This window comes from Mus pahari, chromosome 4, assembly GCF_900095145.1.
Source record: "Mus pahari chromosome 4, PAHARI_EIJ_v1.1, whole genome shotgun sequence".
NCBI classification, from domain to species: Eukaryota; Metazoa; Chordata; class Mammalia; order Rodentia; family Muridae; genus Mus; species Mus pahari.
The window spans coordinates 13,137,547-13,144,499 of NC_034593.1; the positions used below are offsets into that span (position 1 = coordinate 13,137,547).

Sequence of the window (6,953 nt, forward strand, 5' to 3'; positions counted from 1 at the left end):
ATAATTAAGTGTCAATAACATTTCTCTGAAACTGGGAAGTAACATTAGAATAGATATAAGGAAATTAGAAGGAATGAAACATTGATAAGATTCAGCATGAGCTAGCTACTAACATTGAAAATAAAGACATTGTCTCAAGAATTAATATGGCACAAGTCTGCTGTCTGATGAAAAATTTTCATAAAACTTGATTCATAAAAACAAATACACATGAAAGTAATAAACAACAATGTAGAAAAAGACCAGAAAACGGATGGAGATGAGATTAAAAATAATAGAATAATATATATACAATTGATTTGGAAATTTAGGTAAAATGGCCACTTTCCAAAAAGCTACAAATTTAAAGTTTATCAGAAATGTGAAAATATAAATGGTGCATAAAAACAACTTAAATTATTTTCATAAGATATATGACTAGAAAATCATCCTTTTCATTTAGATTTTCCAGGTGTTTTCTTGAGTTTAGGCTTTTGTAGTAGAATCTGATGATATTTTGAATTTATTCAGTTTCTGTTGTTTTGTCTCTCTTTTCATTTCTGATTTTGTTAATTTGGATACTTTCCTTGTGCCCCCTGGTTAGGTTGCCTAAGGGTTTATTTATCTTGTTGATTTTCTCAAAGAACAAGTTGCTGGTTTTGTTGACTCTTTGTATAGTTTTCTTTGTTTCTATCTTGTTGATTTCATCCCTGCCTTCTATAACTCTGGGGTCTATTTTCTTCATTTTATTCTAGCGCTTTCATATGTGCTGTTAAGCTGCTAGTGTATGCTCGCTCCAATTTCTTTTTCTTTTTTTAAAATTTCTTCTTTTTCTTTTTCTTTCTTTTTTTTGATATTTTAATTATTTACATTTCAAATGTTATCACCTTGCCTGGTTTCCTTTCCACAAACACCCTATCCAATCCCCCCTCCCCTGCTTCTATGAGGGTGCTCTCCCACCCACCTACACACTCCCACCTCACCTCCCTAGCATCCTCCATTTTCTTTATGGAGGCACTCAGAGCTGACTTTTCCTCTTAGCACTGCATTCATTTTATTCCTTAAGATTGGGTATGTTGTGCTTTCATTTTTGTTAATTTCTAAAAAGTCTTCAATGTCTTTATTTATTTATTCCATGACCAAGTTTTACTTGAGCAGAGTTGTTTAGCTTCCATGTATATGTGGGCTTTCTGTTGTTTTGGTTGTTATTGAAGACCAGTCTTACTCCTTGGTGATTTGATAGTACCCACTGGATTATTATATGGTCAGTTTTGGAGAAGGTAGCATGAGGTGCTGAGAAAGTATATTTTTTTGTGTTAGGGACAAATGTCCTGTAAATATCTGTTAAATCCATTTGGTTCACAACTTCTGTTGGTTTCACTGTGTCTCAGTTTAGTTTCTATTTCCATGATCTGTCCATTGGTAAGAGTGGGGTGTTGAAGTCTCCTACTATTATTGTGTAAGATTTAATGTGTGCTGTGAGCTTTAGTAAAATTTCTTTTATGCCTATGGGTGTTCTGGCATTTGAGGCATAGATGTTCAGAATTGAGGGTACATTTTGGTGAATTTTTCCTTTGATGAGTGTTAAGTCTCATTTCCCCTTCTTTTTTGGTAACGCTTGGCTGAATGTCTATTTTATTGACTATTAGAGTTGCTACTCCAGCTTGTTTCTTGGAACCATTTGCTTGGAAAGTTTTTCTATCCTTTTACTCTGAGGTAGTGTCTGTCTTTATCACTGAGGTGTGTTTCTTATATGCAGTACAATGCTGGGTCCTGTTTAATGTGGCAAGTCTGTTAGTCTATGTCTTTTGTTGGGGAATTGAGTCCATTGATGTTGAGAGATATAAAAAGTCAACAATTGATGCTTCATGTTATTTTTGTTGTTTGAGGTGGAACTATGTTTGAGTGATTCTCTTCTTTGGAGATTGTTGTGAGAAGATTAAATCCTTGCTTGTTCTTGGGTGTAGTTTCTGGGAAGGGGGATAATATTTGAAACATAAATAGATAAAATAACCAATAAAAAGTAATAAAACTATTTTCACAGAAAATGTCAGTTTCACATGTGTTTATCACAAATGTTTAATAATAGATGAACAAGTAAAATTCTGAAATTCTTTCAGAGAGAAGAAAGCAAAAAGTTAATTGGCACATTTGTTAAATGTTCAATTCAATACAAGCTCCTCCTGGAAGCCAATGACACGTCTATAAACACAGTTATGTTATAGTGAAACAACAGCAATAATGAAGTATGTTGTATATCATAACAAGATGGATTTAATCAGAAAAGAGATAATTAAAAAACAGAAAATTTCAGTAACAGATTCATTTATTTTTAAAAACTTTTTATTGGTTCTTTGTGTGTTTCATATCATGCAACCTAGTCCTGCCTATCTCCCCATCTGCTCTTATTTGCCTTTGCAACATCCCCACAAAATAAAACACACACAAACAAGAAACAAACGGAAACCTCAAAGCATAAAAAATGTCTCATTGTGGAAGCTGTAGTAAGTCCCAGTGAGTTCCACAGACTATCCCTCTGTCCAAACAGTTTCACTTCCAAATGTTCAGAGTATTGATTCATTGGGCTATTTCAAAATCTTTAGCTTCTGTGACACTACCGACATTGGACCTTCATTGAGACTCCTGTTATCCTGTAGTTGCCCTGTGTCATAGAGATCCAGCAGCTTTGGAACAGCAGGACTGGCTCTTTTACATGTCCCAGTTATTTACAAATGATATAGATTTCTAGGTGGGCCAATTCAGAGTCCTATATCTGGGACTTGGTAGTAACTGAGATGGTCAGCTCTCTAGCTCTCCCTTATTCTCACTAACATGGCAAGCTATCCACCACTGCTCTGGCTAGACTACATAATTCTACCATCAGCACGATGTAGAGCTAGCTATCCTGATCTCCTACCCTTGGGGCTGGTTCATTTGCAACCCCATCTCTACAACCAGCTCCATTTTACTGTTCAGTCAGGGTCTACTATAGCATGATCTGTGTAGCCTGTAAAGGACTGGGGCAGTTCTTACACTTTCAAACCCTCATGTGTGCCCTTGCCATCAGGAACTTATCCCTTGTGTTGTCCAGGCAAGGGGCAGCACCCACTCTCCATAATATGACAGCAAGGGAGGGAACAGGGCTAGCTTTACTGCTCCCATGACCCCAGGACCAGCTCTCCTGATTACTTCATGTAGCAAAGTGAGAGAAGAAGAGCATTGCTTCCACACCCACTCTTACAACAGATGAATGTCAGGCCAGCTCCCCCGTGCTCTCATCTCCGGGATGGCTCATCCAAGCTCCCTTTATAAGGACTAACCCTACTGTGTTACATAGTAAAGGTTCAGGGCATGCTGTCCCAAGTGCTGCAAGTGTTGCAGACCTCCAGAGGCAGGGACAGCTCTCCTGTTCTCATGACACTGAAGTAAGCCCTCTGTACTGCTGTAGGAAGTGAGGGACAATGGTGAGGAGACAACGCACACACACACACACACACACACACACACACACACACACACACACACCCCACCTCAAGGCAGACAAGTGGAGGGGACATGTCACCTGTGCTCTTACCCTCAGAGCTGGCTCACATGAGCCTCCATCATCAGGGTCAGCTCTTCTTTGTTATCCAGGGGAGGTGTAGCACTGGCTCTCAAGAGTGCTGTAGCTAGTTAGGGGAAGGGTTATCTCTCTCAGAGATGGCCCTCAGTTGGAAGATGAGGCTTATATTTCACCATGGCCCTAGATGGAAGGGCTGGCTACTCATAACAGGCTATTTCTCTCTACCTTCAAATTTCCTATTCTATCTCTTTTCGTATTGCTCAAGTTGTTCAACTTCTTTTTCTCTCCCATCTGACCACCACATACTTGAGGTGGCTTCCACTGGAGGCCTACCATGAAACTTGCAGACTCCTGGGTGACATCCTCCATGTTTCCTATATAGCATGGTAGCAATCAAATGTCTGGTGTCTATGGGTTGCTTGTTTCATGCCCTGGAGGGAAAGTCTAAGGTAGCATGTCTAAACACAGGTCTCTGTCTGTCTTCCTCTTCCCACACTGTACTGCATCAAATTGATTTGATCTGATTTGATTTGGTTTTTATAAATCATAGGAATAAGACAGGTTCGGCCCTCAAGCAACAAATCAAGCTAGGATGAAGAAAGGATGACCATCTGCTATGCCCCTGATTGATATAAGAACAACGCCACCAACAAGGTGTCTCTTTGCCCATTGCCAGGAGGACGGTTCATTTATTAATGAAATCAAATCTTACAGATTCAAGATGAAAACTCTATGAACCATTGACAAGAATATTCAGGAATATTTTTTGAAAAAAAATTTTCATAGTTTATTAAAAGACAACTTCCTTTAATGGGAGGCATATGTTCTGAAGCAGTAATGAGAAAAAATGAATAAACAAAATAGGAACCAAATATTATACACCAGACTTGATTGTTGATAGTAAAAAGATTCATCTGAAAAAATAAAAGGAGTAAGACCTACTCTGCTACTGAAATTCTACAATGTTCCTGCTGGGTTTGTTTGTTTAGTACATATATACATATGTATATCCTGTATTCATTCCTGTGTGTGTGTGTGTGTGTGTGTGTGTGTGTGTTTATACCATATTCTGCCTTGTGCCAGTGGAGGCCAGAAGAGGGTTCAAATTAAACTGGAATTAGAGTTGTGAATGATTATGAGTGAACAGGTGAGTGCTAGGAACCAAATAGAGGTTCTCTGAACAAACATCAATGTTGCTAATTACTTAGCCTCTCTCCAGCCTCTTCAGTTTTGATAATAACAAATCAAAACAAAAATACATACAAGATTAAATTTTTGAAAATTTTAAGAAATCTATAGAATTTATCAGTAATCTACACATAAGATCATTGATAACTAAATTTGTATCAACCAAAATTAAATGTTACAAGTTTTATAAGGAAATTCTATAGATTAAGAATAAGTATTTTCATTCAGGAGTGAGTAGCTCAGGTTTGTTTATTTATTTATTTGTTTATTTATTTATTTATTTATGTGAGTTTTTAAGCTTTCAGTTGTTTTTGTTCTTGCTTGAATGCATGAAAGATATTAAAAAGAAAGACATGACTGCTCCTAGGTATGGTGGACAAGATATTTTATTATAACTATTCAGGAGAACATATCCCTAATCAGAAATATCTGGGTGAGTCCACAGTGGATATGACCCTGATCCATATGAGAAGGTGGGAGAGAAAATGAGAGGGGATAGAGGGGAAACAAGACGCAGCAGCCACGATGCCCAAAGGTACAAAAAGGAGGGGTAGCCAAATGACTGAATTATATAGAACGGACCAGCCCTTGGACTATAGAGTTCAGAGTAGTGGGCAGAATATGCAAACCAGAAGGACCTTGTAACAGGTAGGAGCTGAAGAATACAGGGAAAAACTACAGGACAGTGTTTCCTTTGGTATTGAATGCTTAGCCATTTGCCCTAGAGTTTCAGACTTACATTTTTGTTGTTGATAAACAGCTTTAATCCATGGCAGTCATATAAGATTCACAGTGTTATTTTAATTTTTTTTATCTGTTGAGACTTGCTTTGTGTCCAAGTATATGGTTAATTTTTGCGAAAGTTCCATGGGACATAGAGAAGAAAGTATATTCTGTTATATATGGATAAAAAAAAATCATTTAGGTTCCTTAGATTCATGAAGTCATTGAGTTTCAGCATTGCTCTGAATTATTTGGTCTGTATTTGCAAGAGGGGGTATTGAACTTATTCACCATCATTGTGTAAGGGGCAGTATATTATATTAGCTCTAATAGTTTCATCTATGAACTCTGTTATCCTTATAATTGGTACACAGATGCTTAGAATTTCAATAACTCCTTGATGGATTAGTACTTTGGTTACAATAGTGTATTCCATGTATCTCCAGGTTCATTTTGGTTTGAAGCCTGTTTTTTCAGATATTAAAAAGACTACACAAGTTTTTTTCAGGGTCCATTTCTATTTGCTTGAAGTAACATTCTATTCTCATACCTTGAGATGATGGTGTTTTGCTTTGTTTAGTTTTGTTTTGTTTTGCTTGAACCAGTAGATTGGAACCTGGATTTTGTATACAATATGTTACACTATGTCATTTTACTGGCCAATTGTGACCATTAATGTTGAAAATTATTAATGAACAGTAATTGTTGATTTCTTTATCTCTGTTTTGGTTTGCTTTAATATGTACTTTACTCCATCTTTTGATTTGCTTGTTTGAGATTATGTATTCCTTCTGTTTCCTAAGGTATAGTTAACCTCTTTAGGTTAACAACCTTCTATTGTTATTTTGTATAGCTGATTTGTAAACCGATACCTCTTAAATTTTGTCTTATTGTGATAATGTCTTGATTTTTCCATCTATTTTAATTGAAATTTTTGTGTGCTATATTAGTCTCATATGGCAGCAATGTTCTCATAGAGTTTATAAAAAAAAACAAAACAAAACTCTCCAGCTCGTTACGGCTTTTGAAGTCTATATTGAAAACTCACATATTATTATGTTATGTCTGCCTTTATATGTTTTTGATCATTTCCCTTTACAGCTGTTGATATTCTTTCTTGCTTGGTATCTTTGCTTCTTTGTTCTGCATGATTATTATGTGTTGTGGGAATTTATTTTTCTGATCCATTTTATTTATTATTTTTTATGCTTCTTTTTTATTTAAATCACAGTTTCTAATTTTTTTAATTATTATTTTCTTTATTTACATTTCAAATGCTATCCCGAAAGTTCCCTATACCCCCCTCCCACCCCTACTCCCCTACCCACCAACTCCCACTACTTGGCCCAGGCCTTCCATTGAGCTGGATCATATAAAGTTTGAAAGACCAAGTGGCCTCTCTTCCCAGTGATGGCAGATTAGTCCATCTTCTGCTACATATGCAGCTAGAGACACAAGCTCAGGGGGTACTTGTTAGTTCATATTATTGTTCCACCTACAG

The 6,953-nt window shown here is 36.7% G+C and overlaps 1 non-coding gene across 1 annotated transcript; it reads right to left on the minus strand.

Moving 5' to 3' along the window:
* Positions 1-4,078: 4,078 nt before the first annotated feature.
* LOC115063904 lies at positions 4,079-4,222 on the minus strand. Its single transcript, XR_003843772.1, has one exon. It is a non-coding gene; the product is annotated as a small nucleolar RNA SNORA48 (small nucleolar RNA).
* Between the last annotated feature and the right edge of the window lie 2,731 nt (positions 4,223-6,953).